Here is a 16,607-nt window from a genome sequence, read left to right as displayed (position 1 = left end):
ATGCTAATTGTATTTTGCATCAATGTGAAATTTTCTGAAAGATATATTGCAATATCTGAGAATGGCAATAATTATTACATTTACCCATACATTGTGAAGTTTTGCAACACTGTGAACATTTATTTTATTGAATATATTTACTTCCGTAAAATCTTTCTCTGTCTCATTAGCGGTGACTTGAGAATGTTTTCCTACATAATTCTGCTTTCTTAAACGCTGCAGTGCTCCTCAATAGAGCTCATTAGAATGCAGTCTCACCACCACCCCTCACCCCCCCTCCCCCCCTTTCAAGTCTGGTACATAATGAAAACCGTCTCACGCCTGCTAATCAGAATTTCCGCCTGATCACACACCAGGCATTGATAGTAGTGCTCACTGCCCTGCTGGGCAGGTCACCTTACACAACTAAAGGGCCAAGGTGAAAAACAGGAAGTTGAAGCTGTGTCAGTGTTTGTGTTTGTTGACGCAAACAACTGCAAGTGCATCTGCATGTAATTTAATTTGATATTCTCACTACTGATTGACCTCACAGAACCTTCACATCACTTATTTTGTGTGCTTCTAGAGAAATTAGACTGTAATGGTATTAAAAATGTATGGTTTGAAAGATTTACAGACAAATTTAAAATACTACAGCACCTGCAGTGAATATTATTTATTACTGATATTAGTCAGGTGATAACTGATACATCTAAAATTAATATTTGGAACATCAGGAACTATTGGGAACCCCCTCTACACACACACACACACACACACATACTGTCGACTCTTCAGTTGGCACTTCACTATGTGTAATGCGAGTGTCATGTTGGAGGTTAGGGGATATGGTTGACTGGGGGAAAAGGTAGCTCTTATCATTTACAGAGGAAATTTGTATCATTTATATTGATGTTCCTCTCTGGAATGACTCAATGATTATAGCATGGAATGATATTAAACATTATTTTAAAATAGTGTTACAGTGAACATATTGTTGTGCACAAGTACAATAACAAAGGAGGTGAGCTGAATAAAGCCAACAGGAAATGTACAATCAGTTTGTTTCTTCTGGGCTGGGATACAAGCTGAATGTAAAAACTTCCTTTACAGTGCTTTAAATTCATTCAGAGCTGTTAACCATTTTGAATGCAAAGAAAAATATAGCCAGGTACAATGCTGAAATCCTGTCATTTTGCATAAATACACCTTTGTTGTTGAAATTATAATACCTCTAGTCATCCACTTCAGTTTCAACAGAAATACATATTTTCCTGTTATTGTCACCACAGCTACACTGTTTAAAGACAGGCCTATTTTTTTTTTTTTTTTTTAATTAAGACCCATATTGAGAGCAAGAGAGAGAGAACATCATATCATATTATTATTTATATATTTACATTTTAAAAATATGCATGGGTACATATGCAAAACTGTTCTGCTCATGCTTGAGAAATGTGACCTTACAAGGATGGAGCAAGGAAGAGATGTCTTACTGAGAGAGAGGATGTTACTAGGAGGAAAAGAGAGGCTTAGACTGAGTGATGTTAACTTACCTGGACAGAAGAGTGAAAGAGAGAGAATGAGACATGATGGACGGCATTTATAATATAATGTAATAGTCATATCATAAGGACAGGGAGTGAGAATAAGACATAATAGTCATTTCTAAAGACAGAGAGTGAGAGTGAGAGATCAAGGTCATATCATAAGAACAGAGAGTGAGAATAAGAGATACATGTCATATCAAATGGACAGAGAGTGAGAATAAGAGATACATGTCATATCATAAGGACAGAGAGCGAGAGTAAGAGATAAATTTCATATCATAAGGACAGAGAGCGAGTGTAAGAGAATAAATGTCATATCATATGGACGGAGAGTGAGAATAAGATAGATGTCACCTTGCAAAGACAAAGAGTGAGAATAATGTCACTTTACCTGGAGGACACAGTACCCAGATTCCCAAGGCGTTTGTGGATGTAATTGTTACATTAGCTGCGACCTACTGAAAATATTCTTTCTGCAGAGCAGCAAACAGAGTGCTGTTGCCTCATTCAACATCGAGCTCTGCAAATAACAACCACTGATGGCAAATCACAGGTAGTAATCCCTCAGTGCTGCGCTGTTGCCATGACACACCCCATAGGGTCTGAAGAGCTTAGATTGAAGAAGAACCATTCTGGCTTAAACTGATTTTGACTGAGTTACATGTCAGTACTTGGTCAAAAAATAGGAACAATTGATCATATAATTAGAAGATGATCGCTAAGCCACAAGATTACAGAGGTATGCAACCTGGTTATTTTATGGCTTCTTTGCTGCCTGATCTAAACCCAGTTAAGGACAGCTCAAAGGTCATATAAAACTGTTAAAATTGCTCAAAGATTATTGTAAAATGAAAGGTTTTCATTGCAGAAAGATTGAAACCTTAGGCATTTTAAATGGTGTTTCATATTTATTTTAAAAATTAATTTTACTCAGCATGTTTGACATTTTAAGTTAGTTCAGTTTTTAATGTTAAATGGGTTCAGCTAATTTGCTTGCTGTGTTGACATAGCCTCATCTTCTGGATGCTCCAAGTGATTAATGGAAAAGAAGCAGCTACCTGGTCCCAGGCATTTATAATAAGCACACACCAGATTGGCCCATATGGTCCTATTTGCTTTATAAAACCTTACCTGGGTGTTAAGAAACAAGCAAAAGCAGCTTGCCTCATCTATTTGGATGTTACCACAACTCACATCATGGTCAATGTTTATGCAATGTTTTTTTTCATAATCTGAGGATGACTAGACTGTTGACATGTCAAAGCTGTTTGAATTAAAATTTAGTGCAACTAGGTTAAATTTTGTCTGAATAAATGAGCACAATCCAAAAACTGTTATGTGATGACTCTCCCCTGCGCAGATGATGTGTCCTCTTATGAATATTATATTATTGTGGTCTAACATCCAAACGCCCTAAAATACATATTTATAAACCCAAACACGCACATTTCATGGATGCCACATTTTTGTTGTTTTACCAGCGCAAACCTCTAATGTGTCACCTTAGTAAATATGGTAAATGCTAGTTGTTTTGTTAGCAAATCCTTAATAAATATGGTATAAGTTTCATTGACAGCTACCTTCTTGTGTTCCATAATGGGAGGAAAATACAATGATTGGAAATAAATAAGCAAAGGAATAAAATCACTAAAATACTTGAACATGAGTGAGACATAGTTGATCCAGTTTAACTTTCTTTATGTAATTGGAGTGGTGTAAAATTCTTTATAAATACATATGAACCACTTATTGACTGACTGATCACTAATTTGCCTGGCAACTGTCTTATTTTAGCCTGTTGGATAGGCAGAGTGGCTGACCTATTAATACATCTGGCACATATGGTGGTTCCATCTTGTTGGCTCAGAATATCATTTTGGATTCTTGTCCCGGGTTTAATGGTTTTTGAGAACAGTGACTGTTCGTGAATCTGGGGTCCTGGGCTGTTTCACAGCATGCTGTTGACACTGGTTGGCAACCCTTCATGTTTTCCTGTGCAGCCTTTTGATCTGAAAAGAGGCGTTGGCATTCAGGGCCTGGACAAGAGCCAGGACAAACACTGAAACACACAAAGAGATTTTAGAAGGGCTGCACAGTTCACACATTACAGTAAGTAACTTCCGTCTGCAAGATAGATATTACTGCATTACTCAGGAGGCACCTGCAGTATGACAGTGAGCCCTGGTTGGTGTGTTAATTTTTATAACCGTTTCTCATCACCTATCTTTATTCTCCAATTCGGAGCCCCCGATTGTATTCATAGCCCTGTTTCATCGCTGAAACATCACAAATTTGCGAGAGGACCGCACAATGTCAGCTGCAATCCACCTGTGGAGATGCGCAGTCATTGCATGGATGATTACTTTTCGTTCGCAGCTAGCGCTGGCAGGCTTCAGGAGCCGAGAGCCAATGAGATGAGGATAGGCTGGCTGACTGGCGTTTTTCTGTCTAAAAACATATCAATTTGACCAAATTTCAATTTTAAGAATATACGAACTAACAACTCAACTCAACTTAATTTCAATAAGGTGTCTGGAACTTGTTTATGGACTTACTGTTTTGTAAATGTGTATTATTTGCAAGTTAATTGTAACTTAATGTTGTGAGTAAATAGGAAGATTGATCAGACTGGGACCTGACTCAGAAAAACATGATGCCAGGGGGACATTACTCATACAGTAAACTGCCCACTCCACATCACATGTTATTCAGAAAAATGTGACTGCATGAAGTGTTATGAATCATAAAAGCAAAAAATGTGACACTGTTCCAATGCTTTCACATTTATCTGTACATATACAGTGAGCTCCGTAATGTTTGGGATAAATGTTTGGGGTCTGACTCTGTACTCCACAATTTTATATTTGCAATCAATTGTAATCAATCACGTGTGGTTAAAGTGCAGATTCTCTGCTTTTATTTAAAGTATTTATATACACTTTATACATTCACAAAGTAGAAATTACAGCAGGTTTTATGCATAGCTCCCCTTCCCCATTTCTTAACAACATAATGTTTGGGATATATTAAAGTTATGTAAATGAAAGTACTCATGTTTAGTACTTTGTCACATATCATTTGCATGCATTGCCTGCTTGAGGTCTGTGCCCCATAGACATCACCAGGTGCTGAGTACAGTCTCTTCTCTGGTGATGCTCTGTCAGGCCTTTACTGTAGCCATTTTCAGCTCCTGCTCATTTTGTGGGCAATTTATTTTTTCAGCATATAAAATGCATGTTCATTTGTATTCAGATCATGTGACTGACTTTGCATTGACTAGAATTTGAAAGTTTTTGGCTTTGAAAAATTTTATTGCTCAGAAACATGCTTGCTTTTGCAGTATGTTGGAGATTGTCTTACTTTAGGATGAAGGGACGTCCAATGAGTTTGGAGGTATTTTGCTGAAGTTGAGCTGACAAGATGCTTCTGTTCACTTTAGAGTTGATTTTGCTACTGCTAACAGCAGATATATCATCAATGAAGACAAGTGAGCCAGTACCTGTGGCAGCCATAGATGCACAAACGATTAACAACCCACCACCATTTTTCACAGATGAGGGGAGAGCTTTGGATCTTGGGCAGTTCCTTTTGGCCTCCACTCTTTTCTCTTGCCATCACTCTGATACAAGTGAATCTTGGTCATATCTGTCCACCTCACCTTTTTCCAGAACTCTGCAGCCTCTTTTTGGTACTTTTTGGTGCAAACTGTGTCCTGGCAAGCCTGTCTTTGTAGCTAGCTAGCGATTTGCATCTTGCAGTGTAGCCACTGTAGTCCTGCTTGTGAAGTCTTCATGTGGATAGTAGTCAGTGAAACACCTGAGCCTACCTCCAGAAGAGTGTTTCTGATCTCTCTTGCCTGACTGCATTTGCATGCGTAACTGCTACTACTCAGAACTGCCCTCACCCTCCACCGCCCCAGCACCACTTGCTGTTTGGATCTGCTTCTAGATACTGGGAGGTTTTCTGGTATTCCTCCAAAATTCTGTTTACTTATCCATGTAAACATTTAAATAGGAGAGTTGACTGAAGAGTTGACTTCAGTCCTGATTGAAATAATTCTAAAGGGAAGGCAGGGCTGCTGGGTGGCCCATCTTGTTAAGGCACTTTTATAGTACTGTATAGGCCTTGTGATCTGGTTTTGAAATTTGACTGTGCCAGTAGTGACTGTGGCTAGCAGCCCTTCACATTGGTGTATAATTGTCTGGCATTGCCAAGGCAGAAAGGGATTTCATTCAGCAGCATGACCTCATCCTCATGTCTCATCACTCACCATGACCACCTCTTGTTAATCAGGTGCCCACACCTTTGCCTGGACTAGCTGCACAGGAAATGTCCACCTCTGACCCTGTAGTTACTTAACTGGTGGCGTAAAAAGCAGAACATTTTTCGGAGAAAATCGCATGTTCCTCGGCTCTCCCAGATTGACAGAGAAAGCAGCAGCTGATCATTGTGAATCCATCCAAATACCAATGGCATTCCAAACTAGAAAAAAAAATATGGGTAAAACAAAAACGTACATAAGAAGGGGGAAAGCTAGCACCCTGTCATTTTACCTTGACTTATGTTCGGCCATGAATCTGTCCCTTTACTGTGCTTTCACAACCAACAGCTGTCTCTCTAAGCCAGGATATCTCCCAAGGCAAATTATTCCAGATGTAGCTGTCCTGGGTTAAAAACCTGGGTTAAATGGTGCGATGTGAGCTATCCATAATGTAATACATACTGTAGATTGTGGCATCAGATAATAAGCCACAGAAACCACCATACCCTGATTTATTTTTTTATTATTTTATGTTTGTTCAGTTCCTTGTCTGTAATTTTGGTGGAAATTCAGTGGATAAATCTACACAAAAAACAGAGTCTTACTGCATGGCCTATTTTTATTTATTTATTGTAAAATGAGCAGATTACCAGTCTGCAGAACCCATTGAGTCAGGAGCTTGAACATAGTCTACTTCTATGCATGTCAGGTCATGTTTCAATTGTTTATTTACTTGGAACCAAATCAGTTTAAGAAAATAAAAGCTATTTTCTGTGAGTCAGACAGTCACACAGTCAGAAAACAGTGCACATTCTGAGTTAAAGCACATTCTGACAGCTCACAGCATGTATTGCACGTTGTAGTAAATTCTTGTCTTATAGCCCGCAGCACTTGACTGACCTCACAGTATTTCAGCAACGTTCTGCATAGGACTTTATGTTGGGTTGCCAGTACCAGCAAGCCTCTGGTTTTTTGTTTCTTCCCATAGTCAATCTTCATTTTGCTTTGTCAGTAAAGAGACTATGCAGAGAGATGGGGGGGGGGGGGACTCTTGATTTCATTTTTCAAAATACTTTTGTGTGTATTCTGGTGCTGAACTAAATTATTCAGTCTAGGAATTTAAGGATGAGAACCTTTGTGTTATGTCCATTATTTTAAAGACAGATAACTAAAACAGAATACATTTCTTTCTTTTAATGAGGAGAGGAAAGGCAATTAGATGGCAATTGTTGCTGTCACTTCTGCCCAGTAACCCTGTCTTCATGTGTGCAGTTGCCACAGAAACCACCACAGTCCCCTGTCTAGTTTTCCACTGGCAGGCTCAAAGCATTGAGATTGGTGGGGGCATTTAATTGACTTGCCTTAATGACTGTGCACAGCTATTTGTCTGCCACTGACTGGCATTGTGATTTGTTGCTGTGGGCTGGGTTATGTGGCAGTGCTTGAAATGGTAGGGGTCTCTAGCACTGTAAGCCTTTGGCCTAAGCCCAATGCTGTATTTTCTGCTTTGAGTGTGTGTATGCAGACAACAGAACCTCTGTCCATAGTATAGGTCCAGTTTGGATTACAAACTGTGATTGTAGAGATTATAGATCAATTATATATTATGTACTTACAATTATGCATTTACTAGTAATTATATTGCAGTAATTAATGAATAATTACATAATAACTGGAGAGTTTATACTATTTATAAATGCACGTGAATAAATTCAGTTCTGCTTACTAACTAACAATGACATAATATTAGTGAAGTTATTGAAGAGATTGCAGATGTACAGGTAAAAAAAAATAATACAATTTTTATTTTTGGATTTTGGGATATTTTCAGGAGGTGACTGTATTTTCAAAATATCCATTACAAATATGACATTAATTAAACCAGCATAAATATCTGAACATGCCTGAAGTAGAAAAAAAAAACTTTTTTTTCATATAGGTGGAAATGCTTTATCAAACCGGCACGTTTTCAAGTATTTTTGTGTGCTTTTAATTGAAGGCTGAAAGAATTTAAAAGTTTCACATAAGAAATGAAATATCTCCTTTTTTTGCCTTTTTAAGATTTCTGTTTTGTGACTAGGATTGGTAATAGGTTGCTGGGGAAGATTTTTATTCCTATGCAATTTTTAAAGAAAGAAAATATAAAAAGGCAATGAAATCAGGTCTGGATCAGCCTTTAGGCACTGGGCTGAAAGATGCTTTTGCAAGAGCTGCAACATTTAGAGAGACATGGAGAAAGAGCTACATGAACGTGGAAACAATGAGCTTCTATCAGCGAGGCCCTTTGATCTTGGGCCTCGCTGACAGAAGTTTTATTTGAAGAAACCCTTCAGTTCCCAGTGGTATGCAATCTGTTTTGAGGATGTCTTCATGGCTGACGGAAATACTGTTTTGGTAAATCTGCCTAAACTAGGCTAAAAAGTAAGTCATGGACTGCTTTAGCACATCAGAACTGTCAACTTTTCCTGCATTCTGATTATATACCACAAAGGCGATGTTTGTAGTTGAACTTTTCTTCTCAGAATTTTCACCAGTATGTCATCAGATCTAAGCACTGTAAATGAACAAAGTCGCCTGGCACTGAATTCCTTTTTGACCATTTGACTTTTGCTCACCATTGCCCATACACTTTCACTGAAGACCCTAGCAATGGCTACTTTGCCATTTTTGAATGTTTTGCTCTATTTAAAGACAGAGAATCAAGAGAGAAAATGTATGTTTAAAATTAAATAATGGACCAAGCATATACAATGTAACCTCTAAGGGTTTAGGCAGAAGGTATGCATAATGAGCTGTAAGGACAGGGTAACTACTACGGTGAGTGTTCAGCTCTTCACATCTGCATTTTGTAATCATATATTCAAAGTTCACATGTATTACATTTCAAGACTTACTTGTTTGCTTTTTACATAGGTCCTTGGACAATATTTGTCAGTAAGCTTATGTATTATCATCAACCCATATTTCTTATATAAAGAGTTCGCCTTTTTAGTACGACTAATCTGTATTCTATTGTAGTGAATTTTCGGAAATGCTTGTAAGAACAAGATTAAGCTCCTTGATTGAAGCAATGTTGGTGAACCCGTGACCTACATTGTTTTGTCTATAAAATGAAAAAACAAGGCTTTTTGTTCTAATTGTGTGTTGACTTGGAAAAAAAACTGGCATAAATTTACACTGATGCCCTATAGCAGTGGAATTAATTATTGTCCTTGAATAGCTGCAGGATGTGCAGTTTTTCATAATTAGTTAGCACTATTTTGATCAGTTAAAGCAGCTGATGAACTAACTCACCTTGTTTGACCTATTGAGTCTGAACTAAAAAAGCTAAAAAGTAGCTGTACAAAATAAGTATTGTACCTTACTGAACCTGTGTTTAGCAGTTGTCTATGACCATGAAATGCACTTTTTTGTACGTCGCTTTGGATAAAAGCGTCTGCCAAATAAATGAAATGTAAATGTAAATGTAACTGGTTACTGATTTCAAACACGCACCAGTCCTCCTCTATCTCTCAAGGGCAAGAGTGAATATCACATTTTCTTTGGTGTGCAAGTGTAAGATGTTTTTTTACTTTTTTAGACCACAAGCCCCGATGACCTTCTTATCAGCCATTGTACAACCCTTAGGAGGCCAGAAAGGTCTGTAGAATGTAAAATGCAATTCTTCATTGCATAAAACTGTCTGGGCCAATCAAAAACATAAATGAAACTGAAATAATATTTTCTTTTTAAAATGTGCAATGCTAAATATTAAAGTGAGACTTATCTGAATGGTTGGGTCAGAACAGAAGAAGTCTGTAAAATAGGAATGTGAAACATATGCACTGGAACCACTGGCATGTCCTGATATACATTCACATTCAAAGGATTCTGAGCTTACTTTGGGCCCTGTAAGGTTTGTTCAGACTGATGTTCTCTTGATGAAAAGTCAGCACAGGCGTCATGATCCCATTCTGGCAGAAATGTCTGGCTCTCTCTTACGGACTGGTTTGTGAAGTTCCATTCCATGTATAGAAGTGTGTATCCGTCATTGGTATGAACCTGTGTTTATAGGTAACTGAGATTTAAGAGAAGCTACCAGATCCTCTGCTGTCATAATGAGCTTCACTGTAAATATGCCACGTGCAACAGATGCAAAACCATGCCTTTAGGACAACAGTAATATGCAGTAGAAATGTGCAGTATTCAACTGCCATTTGCGGATTTTAGGCTTTCCTTAAGGAAGCTTCTATTAATAAGACTCTCTCTCCTCCTGCAAAACAGGCCTAAATAGAGTGATCACACTCACTCTGGCAGGTGAACGGAGCAGTCTATGCCAGGGAGAGTGTTTTTGTTGAAGAGAAATAAAGCGGTCAGTCAGAGCACTGCAGTCTGTATGTTCAGTGGATACACAGAGACTCCATTGACCAAATGCTGGCTTCTGTCAGCACTTGACTGACAAAAACTCTTTCCTTTTATATTCAACACTTGTCATTACTTGTGCCAGTATTTGGAGCCTTCCACCAGAATCTACATACATTCGTAACTTGGACTTTTGTTAAAAAATTACAACGGGCTAACAAAGAAAATCCGGAAGAAAATATTCAGCAACCAAATTAATCCGTTTGAATGTTTTGGTAGCCTACGTAATATGCTGTCCCAGCACGAATGCTTAGCATTTTATAAAACGAACACTAAAGCAAGAAAAGAACAGGAGAGCACATGTTATAATTCCAAGACGTTGGCAGGCTATAACCAAAACTAGGCTATTGCGCCGCATAACATACAAGTTTGATTTGAAGTTATTATGAAAATAAATTGGTTTGCGGCTGCATATTTTCAAACATGGTGGTTAATGGCGGAAAATAAATACAAAAAAATGCTGCGAGTACTCGACCAATCAGAAATGTTCAGCGCTGCAAGCTCCACCCAAAAGGTTCCTGTACTTTCGGAAAGTACAACCCCCCGAGCAGGAACTTTTTCGGGGGTAAAATAAAGCCCCAGGAACTAAATTTAGACCCTAGTTCCTGCGGTGGAAACGCACTGAGTTCCTCAAAAGGTTCCTAGTTCCGGGGTAAAGTTCCTGCGGTGGAAACGCGGCTTTAGAACAACTTTAGTTTTAGGAGTCAGTTGTTGATTGCTTAACTTCAGCCGGTTAATATCTGTTGCGAGGGACATTCAGGGGATGATATCTGCTGTTATCATCTGAGGAATCTGAACCTTGCATCTGGACTTGGTGTTTATTGGTGTTTGGTGTGCGCAGGGTATGATGTTTTGTCTTACTGCTCATCTGGCTTTGTTGAATATTCTGCAGTTTGTTGGTTTTTTGTACTTTTTCTTTGTTTTCTTGGGACTGACTTTGGAGGTACAAGTTGCGGTTTGGTATTTAATTTCATTCATTTCTTTTGTGACTGTAAGTGTGAGACATTCATTATTTGTTAAGGTAGTTTGAACCTTCATCTTTAGATTAGAATTTGAATGATTTGTTGTGACTTTAAAAAATTTTAATCGGGTTGGGAGTACATTTTGATAAAGGTTGATCCAACAGGTTGCTCTGCCTATAAACAAATTTGGTGATTTAATTGATAATACATATTTAATATAATTAATAATAATTACCAAATTACAAAGGTGTTAGTCTTTAAAATAGCTGGATTCAGAACATAAACATTTTTTAGTTAATCATCACTGTCCCAACATAATGATGTATCATGATTGATGGGAGGTGGATGCGGTGGAGTTGGCATTTTAACACACTGTTCTAGGAGTCGTGTCAGAGGCTTGTAGTGATGGCTTTAGATAATGACAGTAATGGGCAGTAATTGTCAACACTGGTGTGAAATATAATGCCCAATTAAAGCAGGTGCCAGTGCACTCCCGACCCACAGCTGCCCCTGTGACTTAGCTGTACTGCCACCATCTGGTGCTCATTCATAATAAAGTCTCTACAGCTTGAACCCACAGCAGCCATTGGTCACCAGCTGTGCATTTCTGATTTCAGCCAAACTACATGGCGATTGTCCTTTTGGAGGTGTTGCCAGACGCCTGGTTTTCAAATTATTTGTGCAGGTCCTGTTTGTGATCCTGACTGGACAATGTAATGTTGGGTCAGAGTAACTGATGGAAGAATTTCCCTGGCTGTTGAACTGTTATGAATTTGCATGTCAGTGATTCCCCGGTAAAACACAGGGTCACCACAGCCCTCCATCCAACCCCCCATCATCCCCCCCCCCGTTTGCCGGCTCCTGACGTTGTTGCAAGTGCGCTTCCATCTGTGCATGTTTTCACTAATGATTTATCTGGCATCCCTACTAGCTCCAGATAGATTAAATGCCTCCTTCCAGACCGAATAGAGCTGCCCACCACCTCAAAAGTGCCTGGAAAGAAAAGCATAGATAAATAACAGGACAAAGAGCTGATAAAACCTTTTCCTTATGGCCAAGAGTAGATGTGCATAAGTTAGATTGCCTTTTCTGCAGAGTGGTATGCTATAAAATTGTTTTCCATGGTTGAGTAATGAACATTCCCTTTCAGAGTGAAGTTCTTCCTCCTGTGCTTCCACTTGTCTTTTTCTGAAATCAGATGGAAAAAAAAGAAAAAACATTGGCTCCAGAACTGCCTCTAGAAGAGGGGCTGTTTGGGAGTATTTGAGGGGCGAGAAGAATTCAGCTGCTCTGTTTTCTCAGTGCTCAGTTCCCATGAAAGAGATGTTCCTGATGCTAGATTCCCTCTCCAGTAGTGGGGTGACTGGTGCTCTCTTCTAAATTAACATCTCCGGACGGATTCCCATGCGTAGCATGACACAGCCCATGGCACGAAGCCAGACCATTTATAAAGCCCACTGATGAACCGATGCGTGGGGGACGCGTAGCTGCAATCACAGTGTCAAAGTACAAAGCCTTCAGCTATCTTAGAAATCTTCGGTTTCTCTCTTGCTCTCAGTAAACTGAGTTTTGTTTTCGCCTCCACCAAATAGGCCAACTAATGTTTTTGTTATTTAAGTCTTCAGTGAGTATATTTGTGATTGTAAATCTACAGCAGAGTGCATATGCACTGCCCTCTTCCGAACAAAAGCACCCAGTGTTGAGTCAAGGTTAAATGAGTCTTGTACAGTAGGGAGGCAGTTAAGCACCAGTAGAGTAGATTGGGGCTGCTCCCTGACCAGTTGCTGACCTCAGTGATAAAGGGGCCTATGTTTGCAGTGCTCAAGGATTTCAGATCCTGCAAACTGCAAGAGGACGTCACGGTCACAGAGGACTGTCAAACATTTTATTGAGATAATGCAACCCTTCACAATATATGGACAAATATAAAAATTATCGCCACTTTCAGGTATTTATTTATTTATTTAAATATACTATTGTGAACTATATTTATTAGTATATTGTTTTTTTAAATTCCATATATGCTTGCAGTGCTCAGATCCTGCAAACTGCAAGAGGACGTCACTGTCATAGAGGACTGTCAAATATTTTATTGAGATATTGCAACCCTTCACAGTTATGGACAAATATGAAGTTTTTGACACTTTCAGATATTTATTTATTTATTTATTTAAATATGCTATTGTGAAATACTGTATATTTATGAGTGTATTGTTTTTTTTAAAATTCCATATATGGACAATATATTGCATTTGCATAAGGATGCCGATGGCAATTTGTTCCACTTACCATAGATAGGAAAGTTTCTACAACTGGCCTTTACCCTCACAACCTGCCATCTCTCTATGCTGTAACATTTTACTGCCTGCTTCTTACTATTCACAGTGAAATGAGCCATGATTATTGCAAGGCATTTCAATGATAAGTCAATGGAAAGGAAAGAGAGAAGGGTTCATCTGTTCCTTTGAGTATTACTGTTATTATGGCTCAGGGTTGAAGGCTAACCTTTTAACTAGATATTCTGTTCCATGTCCAAGTGCAAAAGCTAGAAAAAACAAGCTCTAATTTAGCCTATTTTAATTTTTACACGTAGGTCAGAAACATTTGAATTAGCCAGGATTTTATTTGCACAGCTTCAGGATGAAATCAAATACACAGTAATTAGAGCCATAATATGTTCAGTTTTATTGCTGTGTTGGATTTCACTCGTTAATTAAATTGGGTACTGCCATGCTTGCCTCATATTTCACACAAGATATTTCTGGAGTTGTGACATCCCATTCATACTTATCACAGACAGCAGACCAGTGAGAGGAAGTTATTGTGCACTGCGTTCATGCTGACTTCATCACCTGCTTGTGTCGACACTTCTTGGTTTTTCTCAGGGATAGTTATTAGTGAAAGGACAATTTTATGTCACCAGTGTACTCTGTGATTGTTAACCGGGGAGCTTCACCAATCACTGCGCATGTTAGTAATAACCAATAGAACAACGTCAAGAGTGATTGGTGGATACCAGCTGCATTACATTTCATGGCACTTATGACAGGAAGTAAATGGACTGCATTTATATAGCGCTTTTATCCAAAGCGCTTTACAATTGATGCCTCTCATTCGCCAGAGCAGTTAGGGGTTAGGTGTCTTGCTCAAGGACACTTCGACACGCCCAGGGCGGGGTTTGAACCGGCAACCCTCCGACTGCCAGACAATCGGTCTTACCTCCTGAGCTATGTCGCCCCTAAAGTAGAACTGTACTGTCCTAGCAGAATGCTGTCCTGCTAAGGTTTTGAGGGATGTGATATACCCATATTTTTGAAGAAAATATTGAATTTCTGTTAAAATAATGCTGAGCAAACTATGAAATGTGACAGAAGACTTTATGTTTAAATGGAAGTATATGAGATTATAACAAATAATATGAAATAGAATGTTGTTCAGCTTTTTGTTGGTTATTTTCTAATTAGCTGTATTTCATTTCATTTCATTTCATTCAATTTATTTGACAGGGACAATGTACAATTTTGAACATACATTTCAGCAATAGAAATTTGATGCATTGGACCAGATATAGCTAAGAGCTAATTTTCATCTGCAGTCCCTGGGCAGGTGTACAACAATAAAACAGTCAGGACAATCACAGTATACAAAAGAGTCAGAACAGTCACAAATAAAACAGTCAAAAAAGTCAGGACAATCACAGTATACAAAATACACTATAAAATTCATCAAATAATACATTACGATACAGTTGCATGACGTTACAATAGTAAAAACACAGAGGACTTTATCCTCATGTGGACAGGAGTGGAACATCCAGTAATGGTGAAAAGGAAAAAAGGAAGTACATGAGTTCAATTACAATCCGTGTGTGCGCGTGTGCGAGTTGCTTTGAGTTAATGTTGGCAGGTTTGGTTTGCCTTAATCCATGCTTTGACTTGAAATGTAAAAGCTTGCAAGTTACTGTTGTTTTTAATGTCCGACGGAAGTGAATTCCAAAGAGAAATTGCTTTATTTGAAAAAGAGGATTGTCCGAATTTAGTGCGACGTCTGGGAGTGACACAGTCACCTCTAGTTGAGGTTCGAGTGACCCTGGTGTTATGGTCTGCACAGAACATGATGAAATCTTTAAGTGGTGGGGGAGCCAAGTCATGTATGATTTTAAACACAAGACAGACATTAGAGTATTTTCTGATGTTGTCGAGATTAAATATATTGTACTTGGAGAGGATAGGGCAGTGATGGCATTGCGATGGCTTTTTGTCCAGTATCTTAACAGCTTGTTTGTAAAGCATTTGAAGAGGTCTTATTGCAGTTTCCCCAGCTTGTGACCAACTTGTGATACAATAGGCCATATGTGCAAAGACCATGGCATGCATATAGATCTTGGATGCGTCCGTTGATAAATAGTTCCTTATGTATCTGAAATTTGACAAACTAAATTTGATTGTGTTGGTCATCTTCTTTATGTGCGCTTTAAAAGACAGCGTAGAATCTACAATAATTTAGAGATATTTGAATTCTCTGACGATTTTGATTTTTTCACCTCATATAAAAATGTCTGGGGGGACTTGTTTTGTTTGATGGAGAAGTACATTCTGACGGTTTTCCCCACATTTAGAGTCAGACAAGAATGATCAAGCGATTGTGCCACTTTATCCATGACTTTCGTTAGTTTATTTGCCACTTGATTTGCATTTTCACCATGTGCATAAAGAACTGTATCATTGGCATACATTTGGATGTTCACTCCCTCACAATGTAGAGGGAGGTCATTTATATAGAGGCTGAATAGCAGAGGACCCAGAATAGATCCCTGCGGCACCCCCATTGTGCATTTTCTGGGTGAGGATAATTCATAGTGGCTACATAGTTAATTCACCAGTTAAGCAATCGGTTGCAAAGTTGGATAACTATTCAATATTATAATGAAACTCCAAGTCTGTGATACGGACAAAACATACATTTTTAGCCAACCTGTAATTTGGTAACTCGATAGGTAGTTTTACATCTGTTTTACACAGGTGGACATTCGGCCTAACTCGTAATCAAACCAGGTTATTAGTCAGGTAAACGTGTCGAATATCAGCTATCCACATGTGACTTGCCAGCTTGGCTCAGATGCTGCCTTCATAGGCTGCTCTGTTTGGAGAGATTAACTTGATGCATACAAAGACAACTGTTTCTGAAGGCAACATTGGCTATTTGCGCAACGGAACACAGCTGTAGGGCACTTTCATGTGACAAAACATTAAATGAATGACCTCATTCTCTTCAGATGGTAAAATAAAAAACACAGGGCCAAGTTATATTAAATAATTTAGGAAACACTGGGTAGCATTGCTTTGGAATAGAGCTCATTTAATTTGTGTGAGCTAAGATAGCCAATATTGTTTATTGTAACATGACCTCATTTTGATATCAGCTCTTTTAACGACAGGCCTAGATTTGTTAACA

General features: G+C 38.6%; 1 protein-coding gene across 1 annotated transcript in view; it reads left to right on the top strand.

The window, feature by feature from the left end:
- The window catches only part of LOC135250549 (amine oxidase [flavin-containing]-like), a 40,755-nt gene that overhangs the window by 1,681 nt on the left and 22,467 nt on the right, over positions 1–16,607 (top strand). The window lies entirely within an intron of this gene.

This window comes from Anguilla rostrata, chromosome 3 (assembly GCF_018555375.3).
Source record: "Anguilla rostrata isolate EN2019 chromosome 3, ASM1855537v3, whole genome shotgun sequence".
Lineage (NCBI taxonomy): Eukaryota > Metazoa > Chordata > Actinopteri > Anguilliformes > Anguillidae > Anguilla > Anguilla rostrata.
The sequence above is the reverse complement of the archived record's forward strand: the minus strand, read 5'-3'. Positions and strand labels throughout refer to the sequence as shown.